This window comes from Neofelis nebulosa, chromosome 12 (genome assembly GCF_028018385.1).
Source record: "Neofelis nebulosa isolate mNeoNeb1 chromosome 12, mNeoNeb1.pri, whole genome shotgun sequence".
NCBI lineage: Eukaryota > Metazoa > Chordata > Mammalia > Carnivora > Felidae > Neofelis > Neofelis nebulosa.
In genome coordinates this window covers 90,577,349-90,595,218 of record NC_080793.1, presented here as the reverse complement: position 1 = coordinate 90,595,218, position 17,870 = coordinate 90,577,349, and positions in this window count along the sequence as shown.

The following is a 17,870-nucleotide window of genomic DNA, read 5'->3' as shown; positions in this document are numbered from 1 at the left end:
CTCTCTGAAGATGTAGCATTTGGACAGAACTCAATGAAGGCAGGGAATGAAACCCGTGAGTGTTTTGTGAGTGAGGGAGGCCAAGGGAGGACAGAGTGAGGGCAAATGCCTGGAGGGTTCAGGAAACCCTGGAGTGTGGCTGATGTGGGGCGAGGGCGGCGGCTGCTCATCCCCGGGCAGCAGGGGGGCAGCGAGGAGGGGAGCCGCCCCGCCGGACACGCCACTGGAAGGTAGAGCTGTCGGGGTTCGCCGCTGTGGGAGGACAGAAAGGGGATCAGGGACGCCCCGAGGTCTTTCGCCCGAACCACGGAGTGAATGGCATCCCGTTTTCTATGATGGGGAAGATGGAAAAAGAGCGAGCTGGGGGGTGGACGTCAGACAGCCACGCGGAGATGTGCCAGGGGCAGGTGGATGTTCGGAGGAGAGGCCGGGAACAGAGATGTAAAGCTGACGGTCTAGTGGCCAGAAGAGATTCCGAAGCCGGAGGGAATGGGTGTAGACGCGGGGAGGGGTACAAAGCCTGTGCCCCGCAGCACCCCGATCTGCTGAGGCAGGCGTCCTCGAGACACTCCCGGTGACACGCAGCCCCCCAAGGAAGGAGCAAATAGGAACGAGGCCAACGTAGGACGGCTCCCTCAGGCAAGAAGGGGAGGAGGTGCGGGGCGGCAGCCTGGGGACAGGCCTGCTGTGTGACCGGGTCACGCTGGATCAGGGGGAAGGGCCTGGGTTGGGCCCACCACCAAGCAAAGTAAGAAAAAAGAGGCAATTAACCCCAGAGGCAAAACGTTACAGAAAGAAATCATTGTTTGGCTTAGCGGTGAACGACATTGAAAGTCATTTGGCCATGAAAACACTCGGAAGGAGCTTACCAAATCGGGCAACACGGAGAAGCTGGGGGAGCCGGTGGAGAGGGTGCGGGGGGTTCACAACGCGAGCCGGGACAAAGCCTTCCCGTGTAAGGCAGTCTGGGTTGCCTCGGCTGTAAGAGACTACGTGTGACTTCTACGGAGGTGCTCGGTGACCCCACACACCAGGAAGCTGGCGGAGGCAGTTCCGGAATTCGATCAGCGGCTCCTAGGACCCAGACTCTTTCTAGTTTCCGCTAGGCCATCCTCAGCACGGTGGCCTTGCGTCACGAGGACCGTCCCCAATTCCCGATGGCCACAATGCCACGCAATCACGTGCAGTCCGGACGAGCGAGGCAGGGCAAAAAGTCCTCTTCTCTTGAGGTCTGAGGTTTTGTCTGGAAACCTGCTTTTTCCCGGGACTTCTCCAGCATCCTTCCCTTTATACTTTACTGGCCAGCACCGGCCATATGCCCACCCCTGACCCGTTACTAGGAAATTACTAGTTACTAGAATTAGCCAACCGATTACGATTCATCTTGCGGGTCTGTGGGCTGGGTCTGTCCTCACTGTGATCAAGGGGTCTCTGCCCACTGCCTGAATTCGCTGGAGTTCTGTTTTCAGGAAAGGGGGCGGGGCTGGAATTGGATGCACTGTAGCGTCTGCGGCCCCATGAGATCAGGTCAAGTCCTTAACTACGCCTGTGCCCTGAGCCCCAACCCCACCAGCCTCTCGTCTCCTTTCCTCCTGTCTGTGCATCTTGGCACATGTACTGGGGAGGTACACTCTGTATCCAGAATCCTCTCTTCTCCCAGCCGACATCTGAAATACGCACACTTCAGATATCAGCTCAGACACCGCTTTCCCAGGGAGCTGCCCGCTCCGAGTTACATGCTGTCTTAGAACTCGGCCCCTCTCGGTTTCGTGTAGTAAAACTGCAGTGTTGTGTGTGCACGTGTGGGACACTGTCCCCTCCACACTCCAAAGTGGCGAGCTGGGACAGGATCTTTGTCACCATATCCACAGGCATCTAATAACAGACACTCAATAGTTAGTAAATAGCCAAATGGTGGGTTTGCTCCCTCAACTTCGCCCATACCTCCTTACGCTGGTGCTCTGCCTACACTGAAGGCATTTTTAAAAAGCTATTCTGTATCTCAATCCCGAAAAACTTCAACAGGGTGATCTTAAATTGCCCATACCGTAAGTTCCGTTTTGCTTAAACAGGAGTTTATTTTATGCTCGGCGAACTTTGTAAGTTTCAGCTCAGGATACTACAAAGAAGCCATTTATAAGGATCCAGAATCCTTTTCATCTTTCGAAGTTTGGGATAACAGCAGTTACCCATTTTTAAAAAGTCCAGGGGTTGGGGGGCCTGGGGGGCTCAGTCGGTTGAGCGTCCAACTTCAGCTCAGGTCACGATCTCCCAGTTCGTGAGTTCGAGCCCCGCGTCGGGCTCTGTGCTGACGGCTCGGAGCCTGGAGCCTGCTTCGGATTCTGGGTCTCCCTCTCTCTCTGCCCCTCCCCCATTTGCACTATGTCTCTCTCATTCTCAAAACTAAGGAAACATTTAAAAAAAAGTCCAGATTAACATGACTAAGAGACTCCCCTTAAAGAAGGCCTAAACTGATAGTTCTAGAAACCAGCATGTTTTACTAATAAACCTGACCTGCAGTGCTCTGTGCTTGTAGTTTATCATAAAGAAGGGGAAACACGGCTCTAGGGATATCTTATGGATATCCCTCCTACACGTACTGGCTCTGTGACCTTGGGCGGGTTGCTTAACCACTCTGGGCCCCAGTTCCCTCAATTGCAAAAGGGGCCGAGCTGTTGTGAGAGTCAGGCAGGCCGGCACACGCCAAGTGCTGACAACGGTGGCCAGGCCCTGACAGGGACTGTCCAGCCATGCCTGTTACTCATCTGGCACAGCCACCGGCTCTCAGCATAGACTCATCAAAAGCATGGGTTTCAAGGTTTGGACCCACGCCCCATCGCTTCACCAGCTCTACGACCCTTGTTAACTCATGGAACCCCTCTAAACCTCTGTGTCCTCATCTGTGTAATGGGGGTCCTAATATCCACCTCATGAAATAGGGTTGAACTAGGTCAAGTGTGTCCATAAGCACCTAGCATACGGTACTGCTCTCGCCCGGGGCCCTGACTGCACCTGAGACTTCAGGGCGTGAAGGGCATTCGAGTTCCGGGTCAGTCATTTGTCAGAAGAAACAACTCAGCCCCAGAAGGACAGGGATAAAGTGACTTGCTGAAAGTCACCCAGCTGGGGAGAGAGGGAGAGAGAGAAAGAGAGCACAACCCTGTTGTGAGAGAGGAGCCGCTCTGGGTTTTACGAAGAGAGGTTTTGTTTCACTGTGTTTACATGGTGTTGTTATGCAATCGCCTTTCCTTCTAGGGGTTGCTGGTCCTGAGGTTCTGCTGTGACCCAGCGAGGCACAGAGAAGCAGTGAGAAATTAGCCCTGTGAGCCAGCCCCCCTACCCTGTCACTGTGCTCTGGGGGCCCTGTCACAGACGATGGGTTTTCTCCGGTCCTCCGCAGAGGAGGGACTGACGGACAGGGCAGCTCTGGGGGACCCTGGGGCGGAGGCCGGCCTGGTTCCGAGACCCCTGTGCTGTCCCCAGGCCAGAAGTCCCGGGTCCTTGGCAAATCTCTATCTCTCTTCCCTGCAACGGGCAGAATATAATTGCTCCCTCAAATGAGAGCATTGCTTTTCAGTGAAAGTCTTCTTTTAATCAGTGACCTTTAAATACTGCCATTGTGCGCCTAATGAGTTACCTACAAAGGGCTCCGGGCTGTATCAAATAAGTATCTGGAATGTGGAAAAGAATCCCAGTGCCTAATCCCTCTCGAAGGTTCCCTGAGCCAAATGGGGTTCCGAGTGACCCCGGTGTGGCCTGTGAATGCGCTGGCCATGGCATCGGAGGGAGCTCCGGGCCTGAGTGCTGGGCCCTGACACGCTGGGGTGATGGGGGGCTCACCGAGGCGGCAGGACTAGGATTCTCCTCCTGCATGTGAAGTGGGGTCCAGGGGGGCTGCTGCTGAATCAGGCCGACCCGGATCCGGCATCACCTCCTGCAAGAACAGAATCGTACCTGCTTTTCCAGTGTGGACACTGCTCGGTTCTTCGAAAGGGGACAGAATGTAGTCACAGTGGCATTTCCAAAACAAGACAGAATCCGATGTCCTAGGAAAGTTGAAAATGAAGAGTTGACACGAGGTCAGAGGAGTCAAAGGGAATAAAGAAATTGCTCACGGAAAACTGCATAAATGCACTGCAAAAAAACCAGCTGCAGTGAGCGAGCCCAAGAGAAAGGCCTGGGGATTGCGTGTGTCCGTCCGTCCGGGGCTATGTCCCTGTGCAGGCAGACTGTTCTGGAGGGGAGCCCCGGGGACACTTCCGTCACACGGACATGTCTGGAGATCACCGGAGGCCCGTGTGTCAACCGGTCCTGCTCCACCGGTTGAGACGGGCAACTGGCATTTGTCATTGAGAAAACAGCTTTTGAAATTTAGCATTTCCACCCATTTCAAAATGACTCACACTCAGGGAGTGCACCTGTCGTGAGGAGCACCGGGTGCTGTGCGGATGGGCTGAGTCGCTCTATCGTACACCTGAAACTCCTCTCACCTGGCGCGTTAACTAACGGGAATTACAATTAAAAATTAAAAAACAAAACAAAACAAAACAAAACAACAACCCAATCAGGTTCCCCAGGAATCTCACCAGTTTTTAGACATTAGAGTGAAATGTACACATTACATCTACATTCACACGCCTACACACCCCTACGTGTGCTCACACATTCGTGCGTGTGCGCGGGTACTGACGCACTATTACACACTACTACAGATACAACGGTAACCCTGATATAAAGAGGTTTTGCCCCACTATCTTTCTCCCTCCCAGAGCAGAAGAAGTCCACCTGGATGGGTCTAACCTCCAGTCCCGGCTTTTAGGGTCTCGGTAGATTTTTATTTTTTATTTTTTAAAAGAATTAAAAAAATTTTTTTTAAGTTTATTTATTTATTTTGAGAGAGAGAGAGAGAGAGAGAGAAAGAGAGAGAGCGCACATACAAGCACAAGCAGGGAGGTCAGAGAGAAGGAGAGACAGAATCCCAAGCAGGCTCTGCACCATCAGCGCAGAGCCCAACGTGGGCCTTGAACTTATGAACTCTGAGATCAGGACCTGAGCTGAGGTCAGGACCGACTACACCACCCAGGTGCCCCTAAAATAATTTTGAATGTTTACTTATTTATTTTGAGAGAGAAAAAGACAGGGAGAGAGAGAGGGAGGGGGAGAGAGAGAGAGAGAGAGAGAGAGAGAGAGAATCCTAAGCAGTCTCCAAGCTTAGCTTGGAGCCTGACGTGGGGCTCCATCTCACAGCTGTGAGATCTCAACTTGGGCAGATATCAAGCGTTGAACACTCAACAGACTGAGCCACCCAGGCGCCTCTCAGCAGATTTTTATTTATTTATTTATTTATTTGTCTGTTTGTTTGTTTTTGAGAGAGAGAGAGAGAGAGAGAGAGAGAGAGAGAGACAGAGTGTGAGCAGGGGTGGAGGAGGGGCAGAGACAGGGAGACACAGAATCCGAAGCAGGCTCCAGACTCTGAGCCGTCAGCACAGAGCCCGACGCGGGGCTCGAACTCACGAACCGCGAGATCATGATCTGGGCTGAAGTTGGACGCTTAACTGACTGAGCCACACAGGCGCCTCTCAGCAGATTTTTAAAAATCCCTCTGCCTGCTCGTTTTCTTTTCCTCATCTGTCCTATGGGAATGGGAATGCCCTCTTGGGTTATTGTGACTGGTTTAATAGATATGAAGCACATAGCATAGTAATAGGCAGTAGTAACTGGAAGTTGTTGTCATTAGAAAAGTTCTAGGGGCGCCTGGGTGGCTCCGTCGGTGGAGCGTCCGACTTCGGCTCAGGTCACGATCTCGCGGTCCGCGGGTTCGAGCCCCGTGTCGGGCTCTGGGCTGACGGCTCAGAGCCTGGAGCCTGCTTCCGATTCTGTGTCTCCCTCTCTCTCTGCCCCTCCCCCGTTCATGCTCTGTCTCTCTCTGTCTCAAAAATAAATAAACGTGAAAAAAAAAATTAAAAAAAAAAAAGAAAAGTTCTAGATTCACTGAGGACAGAGGGCAGGGAGCCTTCATCAGGACACTGGAGGACGTGCCCAGAGCCAGTTCAGGGAGAGACCAGGTGGCCTGATAGGATCTCCTGCCAAGATCAAATCAGACACACATGCCAGTGGCTTCATCTAGTTCATCTAGGGTGAAGAAAGCATTCATATGTATGAGCTGAGAGAGGAGCTCAAAGAAGTGGCGGTGGAACCAGGGCAATACTTGCAGGGAGCCCGAGGGGGGCTCTGAACTCCTCATGGCCCCTATCGGTAGTACCCCTCTCCACTCCCCACATTGGCTTGATTTGGAAACTCAGCTTGTTCTCCATCTTGTACAAAGTGCCCTACAAATTCGAGGCCCAGCCCCTTCCAGGTGGAGCCTGGAAGTCACCCCTTCATCCAAAATCTGGACTGAGTTGGGTTCAATTAGGTTTTTCGTGTGAAAACTCGATTGTGTTTTCCTGCAACCTCAAGGTCTCACACAGAGTTAAATTTTTTTTTAATGTCACAGACTGGAGGAAATTAATAACCACTCTTCATTCCAAACATGTGTGTGTTCAGGTGTGTGGCAATGCGATTCTGAGTCCAGAATGCATCTTGTTTGGATGCGAAAGGGTGAAGGAGCCAAGGAAGGTGGGAGTGTCCTGTGTCTTCCTGAATATCTTGATTAGAATTAAGTGCAGCATTTCTAGAGTCGAACATTCAGGATCCACAGGAACAAGACAAGTTTGACAAGATCATGTCCCCCATGTGTTAGATTCCTTTGAGCTGGATTTCTCAATAGCAGGTTTGCATAACAGCATTTAAAGTGCTTACAAGGCTACCTGTTTTAATGCTGTGTTCCCTGTTTATTCCTCTGATTAAAAGTGGATTTAAATCCTGGAGCTGCATTTGGTTTTCCCAATCTAAACCATTGTTGTCAACACACGAGTTCTAACACCTCTTGGAATTCCGGAGGAAATGAGAAGGTGGTTAGGAATTTACTGACTAGCCTGCCTGAAACATTTCCTCACTCCCTGAAGAGAAAATTGAAAATGGAATCACCACAACAATAATTACAGAACAATGTTGCTCATGTCTTTGTTACTCGTCGTTATGTATGTATAGATTTTTTCATTTTTGAATGTTTATTTATTTTTGAGAGAGAGACAGAGACAGAGCATGAGCAGGGGAGGGGCAGAGAGAGAGGGAGACACAGAATCCGAAGCAGGCTCCAGGCGCCAAGCCGTCAGCACAGAGCCCAATGCGGGGCTCGAACTCATGAGCCGTGAGATCATGACTTGACCTGAAGTCGGATGCTCAACCGACGGAGTCACCCAGGCGCCCCATGTATTTTTTTGAATTAATAAACTCTATTTTTTTGTGTTTTAGGTTCACAGCGAAAATTGGGCAGAATGTACAGATATTCCCCATCTACCCCTGCGTTCCCCAACTTCCCCCACTCTACATCTCTCCCATCACGATGGTACATTCATTACATCTGGTGAATCTACACGGATACATCACAATCACCCAAAGTCCATAGTTTACCTGAAGTGTTATACAACCTATGAATTTGGACGAATGTATGACGACAGGTTTCTGCCCCTGTAGTACTGTGCAGAATAGCTTCACTGCCCTAAAAATTCTCTGTGCTCTGCTCTTCATCCCCCCTCACCAAGACGCCTCCTGACAACCACTATCTTTTCACTGTCTCCCTAGTGTTGCCTTTTCCAGAATGTCATAGGGCTGGAATCATACGGTGTGTAACCTTTCAGACTGGCTTCTCTCACTTAGTGGTAGGCATGTAGGTTTCCTGCATGTCTTTTCATGGCTCAATAGCTCATTTCTCTTTAATGCTGAGTAATATTCCCTTGTTTGGATTCCCTTGCTTATTCATCCATGCACCAACTCGGTTGATTCCAAGTTTTAATAATTATGAATAAAGCTGCTATAAACATCCATATGCAGGTTTCTGTGTGGTCATAAATTTTCAGTTCATTTGAGTGACTATCAAGGAGCAGGATTCTTGGATTGTATGGGAAGAATATCTCGATTATATACCCATACATAAACAACATAATCAAATACATTGTGGCTATTATTATTTTGAACTGTTATCTGTTAGATCAATTAAGGATAAGAAAAATAAAAGTAAAAACAAATTCTTTTAATGTTTATTTATTTTTGAGAGAGAGACAGAGTGCGCAAGCCAGGGAGGGGCAGAGAGAGAGGGAACGGAGAATCCCAAGCGGGCTCTGCGCTGAGAGCAGAGAGCCGGATGTGGGGCTCCCACTCACGAACCTTGAGATCATGACATGGGTTGAAGTCAGGTGCCTAACCGACTGAGCCACCCAGGTGCCCCAGAAAAATAAAGGTTCTTATATTACCTTCACTTATTCCTTCTTTGATGCTCTTCCTTTCTTTATGTGGATCTGAGTTTCTGACCTATTTCATTTTCCTTCTCCCTGAAAAACTTCTTTAACGTTTCTTACAAGGCGGGTCTACTTACAATAAACCCCCTCAATTTTTGTTGAGAAAGTCTCTATTTCTGCCTCATTTTGATATGCCTAAGTGTAGTTTTTTTGGACACTTATCCTCCTGGTGATTTCTGAGCTTCCTGGATCTGTGGTTTGGAGCCTGACATTAACGTGGGGAAATATCCGTCATGATCGCTTCAAATATGGCGCCTGTTCCTTTGTCTCTTTCTTTTCCTCCTGGTGTTCCCATTACACATATGTTACAACTTTGTCCCAGTCCTGGGATATTCTTTTGTATAGCAGCACATGCTACTATTTCCTTGTAATTTTTTTTTAAAGTAGGCTCCATGCCCAACACGGGACTTGAACTCACTACCCCAAGATCAAGAGTTGTAAGTTCTACCTAATGAGCCAGCTAGCCCCCCCTTGATATTCTTTTGTATTTTTTTTCAGCCTTTTTTATCTTTGATTTTCAGTTTTGGAACTTCTATGGTCATGTCCCCAGCTCAGAGATTCTTTCCTCAGCCATGTCCAGTCTCCTGAGCCCATCAAAAGGCATCCTTCATTTTCGTTAAAATGTTTTTGACCTCTGTTTTTGATCTTTTTAACCTTTCTTACAATTTCCATCTCTCCGCTTACAATCCTCATATTGTCTACTTTTTCCATTAAAGTCCTTAGCATATTAATCATGGTTGTTTTAAATTCCCTGGTCTGATAATTCCCAACAGTACCACCATATCTGAGTCTGGTTCTGATGCCTGCTCTGTCCCTTCAGACTGTACGGTTTGCCTTTTGGTATGGCTTGTGATTGTTTTCTAGATAGCCAGGCATGATGCACTGGGATGGAAGAAACTCCTGGAAACAGCTTTTAGGAATGTGGTGGTGAGGTGTGGGGGAGGGGAGGCATTCTCCAGCCCTGTGAGGCTAGGTCCCAATCTTTTGCTGAGCTTATGTCCCTAGATTATGAACTTCACCAGCTTGTAGAATTGTCCATATATTTACCTTTATTGAAATCTTTATTCCTCCATGTGGCTCTGAGTTAGTCTGTGACCTTTCATTGCGCCTTGTGGACTACCTTGACCTTTACTTTTCTGTAGGGCAGGTCTCGTTGTCACAAGCTGCCCCGGCTTTTGTTTCTTTCAGAATATCTTGATTTCTCCCTTACTTACGGAGAACAGTTTAGCCAGATACAGGATTTCTTGGTGGCAGTTTCCTTGTAGCACTTGGGACATGTCAGCCCAATGTCTTCCAAGTTTCCGATGAGAAATCTGCTTACAATCTTACTGGTGAGCCCTTGCCCTGTGTTGATTACTTCCTTCTTGCCGCTGTGAAGATTCACATTTTGTCGCTGGCTCTTGAAAGTTGGAATATAACGTGTCTTGTGCAGGTTTCTTTGCGTTCATCTTACTTGGAGTTCACTGAGCTTCTCTGATGTTTATACTCACGTCTTTCTTCAAATTTTGGAAGTTCTCAGTCCTTATTTCTTCAAGGATTCTCTCTGCCCCTTTCTGTCTCTCTTCTGTTTCTGGGATCCCACGATGTGTGTGTTGGTCCTTCTGAAGGTGCCAAAGTTCTTCTGGGCTCTGCTCGCTTTTCTTCAATCTCTTCTCCTTCTGTTTCTCGGCCTTGATCATGTCCAGTGTTGTCTTCAAGTTCACGGATTCTTTCTTCTGCCTGCCTAGCACTGTCTTTGAATGTTTCTCACACGGTTTCCATTTCAGTTAGTGTACTTTTCAGCTACATAGTTTCTGTGCATGTTTTCTGTCTCTTTATTGGTGTTTCCATTTTGTTTACACAGTTCCCTAGACTTCCTGAATGCCCCTTTTAGTTCTTTGAGCAACATTAAGAGCATTATTTTGAAGTCTTTGTCTATTCTGTTAAGTCTTTTCAGGGACAGATTCTGTTGAATTTCTTTTTTCCCCAAAAAAAGAGGTTAGAGTGGGAGAGAGCCAAAGCATAAGAGACTGTTAAAAACTGAGAACAAACTGAGGGTTGATGGGGGGTGGGAGGGAGGGCAGGGTGGGTGATGGGTATTGAGGAGGGCACCTTTTGGGATGAGCACTGGGTGTTGTATGGAAACCAATTTGACAGTAAATTTCATATATTAAAAAATAAAAAAAAATAAACATTAATATTTTATTAAGGTTACAAAAAAAAAGAATTTCTTTTTTCCCTAGAATGGCCATAATTTCCTGTTTTTTTGTATGCCTGGGATTTTTTTGTTGTTGTTGAACATTGGACATTTGAATTTAATAATGTGGTAACTGTGGAAATTAGAGTCTCCTCTTTCCCTAGGGCTTGCTATTTTTATTTTATTTTTTTTTTTAATTGTAGCCTCTCTGTGCCAAGGATTAGCTTTGCAGGGTAAACATGTCTTCTTATGTGTTTTCTAAGTCTTTCCTCGGGAATGCCCTGTCACTTTCTAGTGTTCCCTGAATATGCTGTTGTTTTTGAATATCCTAGTCTTTAATGTCTGACTCCTGAAGGGGAAAAGCAAAAACACAAAGGGGGATTGAAATGGAACTGGCCCTTGAAATCTCCTGGATGTCCCTTGAGCCAGAGAGGAACGGTTTGCAACACTGGGGCAAGAGCAGTCATAATGGCCACCCACCGCTTTGTCTGTGCCTCTGTGATCAGAAGCAGCAAACACGGATCACAGCACAGAGAGCCAGTATTTGGAGGACAGCGTCCTTCCTGCCTCCTCTACGTCCTGCAAGCCATGTGTGAGCTGCTTCAGAAATACACGCACAGCTGCCTGCCACATGGCTGGGGGAAGGGAGTGGGTAGCTGCTACTGTGCTAAGAGCAGAAATTGCTCGTGATTGAATGCAATTTACCATCCAAGCCTTCTCCTGGAAGTTGCAAGCCTTCAATAGACACCAGATTCCCGTTACATCAGACAGACTCTGCCAGTGCAACCGTCGTCCAGGTGGGGAGACAGACTTCTGGTGCTTCCTGCCCCACGGCCTTCCCAGAGACCTCTCCCGCCAGGCCTTTTTCTACAGCAACTGCAGCCTTGTGCGCTCCCACCGGCAGCACAGGAGTGTCCCAATGTCCCCACATCCTTGTCAACACTTGTTATTATCTCTCTCAATAAATACTCTTCCGTCAGCAAACGGGTGAGTCGGGGGGACCAGGGGAACAGAAAAGAATTGTTGAGAGGGGAAAGGACCATGGAGAACTCGGTGGAAAGGGAGCAGGGGGGATGGGGAGGAGCAGCTGGGACTGGAGGGCCAGGGTAGGGCAAGGCTACAGACACTAGGGCGCGAAAAGGGGCAAATAAAATGGAAGGTGACGGACCCCGGCAAATGGGTGGGCTGGGACAAGGCCACAGGGGGAGGGGAGACTGGACAGGCGTGTGCGTCGGGGGCCTGTGGGATGCTGGGGACCGGAGGCCAGAGGCCAGGGCTATCGTGCATGTGGCCGCAGCCACACTGGCAACGGCTTGGGATTCTGTTAAGGAAACTCAAGCCTGCCTGGGGGGTGGGCAGTGCGCCCTTGGAAAATACCACTTTGCGGGACAAGACTTCTGGCCATTTGTGTTATAACAATCCTTCCTTCATCATGGAAAAGGGAAATCTGATAAGCTGTCACCTGGGGAGACCATGAGGCCGGACTCTTCCCAAAAGGCAACTGATAGGAGTTACAACTCGGACGGAACGCGTGGGAGGCCTGGTGAAGTCCGTGTGTCTGCATTTTGATGCAGGAGCTTTTACACGCTTGCTACTTGGTGGTACGTCCCTTAGAGGTGGCACCCCTCTGTGAGTCCCAAATGAGAAAGAAGGAGTTAGAATCCGATGCCATCACTGTGCGTCATCTCTGACTCTGACGTGAATGAGAGAGGCAGAGGCTCCGCCTCCAGGTCAGGCTTGTGGACACACACCTGCCTCTTTGTCTACTTGTCTCGGGAGGGGTGGGTGGTCGCTCTTTCTGTGAAGCCATTCAAGGAAAGGAATCTCACCAGAGATATATCTGATTATTATTTAACATGAGTGGAAAAATGAAATGAACGTGGCTGGAAAAAAACTTTATTGAAAATGTTTGTTTATTTTTGAGAGAGACAGAGCACAAGCTGGGGACGGGTACAGAGAGGGAGAGACACAGAACCCAAAGCAGGCTCCAGGCTCCGAGCTGTCAGCACAGAATCCAACTCGGGGCTTGAACCCACAAACCACTAGATCATGACGCCCAATGTGGGGCTCGAACTCATGAACCGTGAGATCATGGCCTGAGCCAAAGTTGGACACTTAATTGACTGAGCCACCCAGGGGCCACGTGAAAAATTCTTTTGACAAAAATTCTTTTGATTATATTTCTTATAATCTTTGAGAACAGTCAAAATGGGGGATACTCGCACAAGGCTAAAGGAAACCCCCAAATAAGAATTTTCTAGCTAGCCTCTAGTGGCCAAATATGAGATGACTTCATGAGCCTGAAATGAATGAAATGGAAAATGACTCCAAGCTTACCCACAACTGTAGGGAAAAAAAAGTTTTAAGAATTCAGAGGCACACCAGCACAAAACGCACATCAAATGAACTGCCTTTGAAGAATCCTTGTGTTTCTGGGCTACCACTTAATTTGCAGTGTTTAATTTTATTTAAAAATGTTACAAACAGTAAGTCAATTTTCTCTTGGATATACAGTCGTAGGAGTCTTAACACATGTACAGATTACCCTATAAATGCAATCATACAGCATGTAACATTTTGAGATTGGCTTTTTGCAGTGGGTAATGTGTCAAACTTTATCAAGTTCATGATAAATGATCAGCATGTGATTACAACGATTTATGAAGAGAGCTGCTACAAACATTTGTACAAAGCAGTGAAAGTCGCTGCTTTCACTTACCTAGACTGAATGCATGGAATTGGGATTGATGGGTCCAATGGCGTGTGTGTGTATTTAACTTCTCGAACTTGCCAAGCTATTTTCCAGAGTGGCTGTCTCATTTTCCATTCTTACCAACAATGTGCGAGAGTTCTAGGTACGCTGTACCCTTGCCAGACATGGTGCTGACTTTTTAAAAAAGGTTTAAGCCATTCTGATAGATGCGAAATTATGTCTCCTTGTAATTTAATTTGCATTTCCCAAATATCTCAGAGATTTGTCCGTGCGGTAATATTTTCTTTCTCTTCACTGTGGTTTCTCATTTGAATATATCACACTTATAAAAATGTTTTCTGCTTTTGGTCGATGTCTGGATTGTTTCTAGTTGGGGGCTGTTATGAAAGAATTTGCTATGAACATTTGTGCCCGTGTTTTGTCTCCAGACCCCGATATTTATATAAGAGGAGGCCTTGCTGGATCACAAGCTTTGCGTACGTTCAGCTTCAGAAGACTCTGCTCAAGAGTGTACCAAAGTAGTTTTATCTACACTCTCACTAACAGTGTGTGAAAGCTCCAAGTCTTTCATGTCCTCGCCAACTCTTGGCAGGTCATGTCTTTTTAAATTTAGCCATTTTGGTGATTTTGTAGTGGTTTCGCACCATGGTTCCCATTTGTATTTCTCTGACGCGTATAAAGTCAGTGTTGTGTTGTGTCGTGTCGTCCGCCTTTTTCCGTTGACTCTACACACACACGCGCGTGCACACACAATTTATATTATATATAAAATGCACAGAACTGATATAGGTACATAGAGATCGGAGGTATGTATTAGAGATCGGATAGGAGACCTCGGACAGACACATCGGTTACTAGTATCTTCCCCCATGCTGAGGCTTGCCTCTTGGCTCTCGTCTTGGTGTCCTTGGACAGACAGCAATCCTTAGTTTGAACATGGTCCGACTTAACCATGTTTTTCTTTTTTTTTTTTTTAAATTTTTTTTTTCAACGTTTTTTATTTATTTTTGGGACAGAGAGAGACATAGCATGAACGGGGGAGGGGCAGAGAGAGAGGGAGACACAGAACCGGAAACAGGCTCCAGGCTCCGAGCCATCAGCCCAGAGCCTGACGCGGGGCTCGAACTCACGGACCGCGAGATCGTGACCTGGCTGAAGTCGGACGCTTAACCGACTGCGCCACCCAGGCGCCCCAACCATGTTTTTCTTTACAGTTGCCATTTTCTGTGTCTCATCTGGGGACACTTTGCCTACCGCAAACGAGTCATCATAATTTCGTAATTTTAAGTGTTTCACTGTTTTACATTTCACATTTAGGCTTATAATCTGTACGAGTTTTAGAATTTATTGACAGTGTGAGGACCCTGAAACACCAACTCCATTTAACCCCTTCCTGCCGCTCCCGGCACTGTCATTTATTTTACTTCCCCATGTATTTTAAAGCCCATATGAGTGTTGCTGTTTAAACAGCCAAGGTTTACTTAGATTTACCCACAGGTGATCGATCCTTTCTGCCTCTCTTCTTTCTTTCCTGTGTTAATTACCATATTCCCCTTACGACTCGCAAATTCCCTTTAGCATTTCTCTTATTTTTTTCATTCTTATTTTTTAATTCATTTTAGCTATTTGTCTTTGGGAGAATGCGAGTGGGGCAGGGTACAGAGAGAGAGGGCGAGAGGATCTGAGGTGGGCCCTGCGCTGACAATCTGAGAGCAGCGAGCCCGACGTGGGGCTCGAACTCACAAACCGCGAGATCATCGCCTGAGCCGAAGTCGGATGCTCAACCCACGGATCCACCCAGGTGCCCCTGGCATTTCTTTTAGTGTGGATCCGTGGAAATAAATTCTCCGATTTTTTTGTCTGAGGGAAACATTTCGCCACCGTCAGTTTCCCCCCCCCCCAGTTTTATTTAGAACTGACACGCAGTGCCGTAGGGATCTCAGGGGTGCAGCACGAGGACCTGACTTCCATGTGTTGTGAAGTGATGTCTACAGCACGTTCAGTTAACACATCACCTGTTTCTTCCTTGTCATGAGAACCGTTAGGGTCTGGTCTCCTGACAACTTTCTAATCACCACCCAGCAGTGGCACACGATCATCCGGCCTCACGCCAGTCCCCAGTATGACCACCTTCGTTTCTCAAGTATGTCCTTTACCGGGTGGGTGTGGAATGCTCACCGGGCACTCTGAAGACGTTCCATTATTTTCTCAATTCCGTCACTGTTGGGAAAAATCCTACTGTTACTCCTCTGAAAGCAAAACGTCTCCCCGCCCTCTTTGTCAGGGACTTAGTGAATGGCGTGTCGATGTCGAATTTCCGGGTTATTATCCTTGTACTGTGGTTACACAGGAAGTGTCCTTATTCTTAAATATTTTGTGTCTGCAACTTATTTTCACGTGGTTCAGAAAACACATGTACGTATTATGTGTATGGAGAGAGAGGTAAGGGAAATGGGGCAAAATGTTTAAAATGGTAAATTCGATAAAGAATTTATAGGAGCTCTTTGTCCATTCTTAAACTTTTCTGCAAGTTTGAAATTACGTCAAAATTAAGGGCACCAAAAGAAAATATCTGAATAAAACAAAAAACTTATTAAAAACTTATGATTCCTCTTCTCCTATATACATATATGTGTATATATGTATATATACATATACACATACACACACATATTCATATATATGGACATGTATTGGGATAGACAGATTCATATACATCTGAAGGTTCACAATTCAAAGGCTGTGTTGAACAGTCCAGTATCGCAATGTCATCACCCGAGTGCCCTCCCTGATTTCTCCCACCCCATCACCCAGGGAAGGATGTCCTCCTTCCCCGTGGCCTACACCGTTACACGTGGATGCCCCTCAAGTCCACACAGTGGAGCCTTCATGTGCAACTGCCGTGGGGCAGGAGCCGGCCTTGGGACCCTGGGGCAGGACCCTCCCGGCCCCCGGCAGCAGCAGTTGGCCTGTGGGTAGCGGTTTTTTTGGGCTGTTGGGAGTGCTAGGAGCTAGGCTTCAGGACTCCCTGCTCCAGCGAGATCTCCAGGAGGGGAAGTCCTGGGGGTGCGTGCATCGCTATGAGCGACGAGAGAGCTCCCTCGGTTTAGAGACCCCCGCAGAATGCCTCAGGAAGGTACGTAGTCCTACGACTGCACTTTTTTCCCTGTTAATTCACCGCCAAGAACCCAAGCACCCTTTCTTATGTATCTAATAAATAGTGCCTGCACTCAGCTGAATATCGGGGCTTCTGTCTTCAACTGTATGTTTCTCTTTTTGAGAGAAATTTCGATTTGCTTCTCTTAACAAATTCTAACAGGAAATCGTGCTTGGAAATACAGGTACTCTTATGTTTAAAATACATCATGAAATTAATGAATTTGGAAATCAACCGAATTTATAATTCCTAAACATTCTTCAGTTCGCTTTCCTGATTCATCGAGTCTAAGGTTTTGACTAAGGTTTAAAAGTATTAAGATTTCTGTAAGCTATCTCTTTTTAGGTCTGTATTTAACAATACAGAGTAAAAAGCTGTGTGTCCCAATGTGCAGGCATCAGAAGGCATCTATATCTATTTATATCTATCTATATCTATATCCCGTTGTACACACACACACACTATATATATATATATATATACACACACACACACACACACACACATGTAGGATGTGTATGTATATATATAACACACACACTATATATATGTATATATATATATACACACACACATATATATATATATCCTATATACATATATATATATATATATGTATATAGGATACTTCTAATAATATATATACGTATATATATAGGATACTTCTAATAACAACGCCCATCATATGTGCATTAACACCCCATTTCAGCGTTTAGGTTCTGAGATGTTTTGGACCATGTCTAGGCTCTAACTCCTTGGGGCTCGACCCAGTTGGTGCTCAGATCTACATGACCTAATGCCTGCACTATTTTCGCTATTATGTTTCTTACCTGCACAGACCTTGGTTTGTGTCTGAATTGTCTAACCTCTTATAATTGTGATTTGTTCATGGGCACTTATTTCCTTTTAATTCCCCCAAGAATTTGGTCATGTGTTGTGCCCAGTTTGATTCTCTGATTATTAACGCACAGGAAAGCCTACACCAGGAAGAATTTTCTCTCTTAAGAGCCCTTCATATCATGTATCACATGTAAGTTTATTTGAGATGCAGCCGTATTTCAACAAGTTTCAATTTGATTACACGTTGAGCCCAACAAAGTCTCCGTAGATGAGATGTGAAGAAATGTATTTTCCAAGCACATCAAGTTCCATTACATGAGAAGCTGTGACACTTCCTTTTACGGTGAGGGTACGAGATGCTCGTGTTCTCATCAGTGATAAAAATCTTCAAAATTGGTATCTGGTTTCCATCGGGCACATCTTCTTTAGGAGGCTCGAGAAATGTGCTTATTTCCAGCTGGGTGCTGATTGTGATGTTGAAGCAGCACTGATCTGTGAAAACTGCTACCTTCACAGAAATCACGCGGCCGCCGCAGATGTTGAGAACAGGCTGTATTCGACCTGTGTTTGCTCGAGAACTCTGAC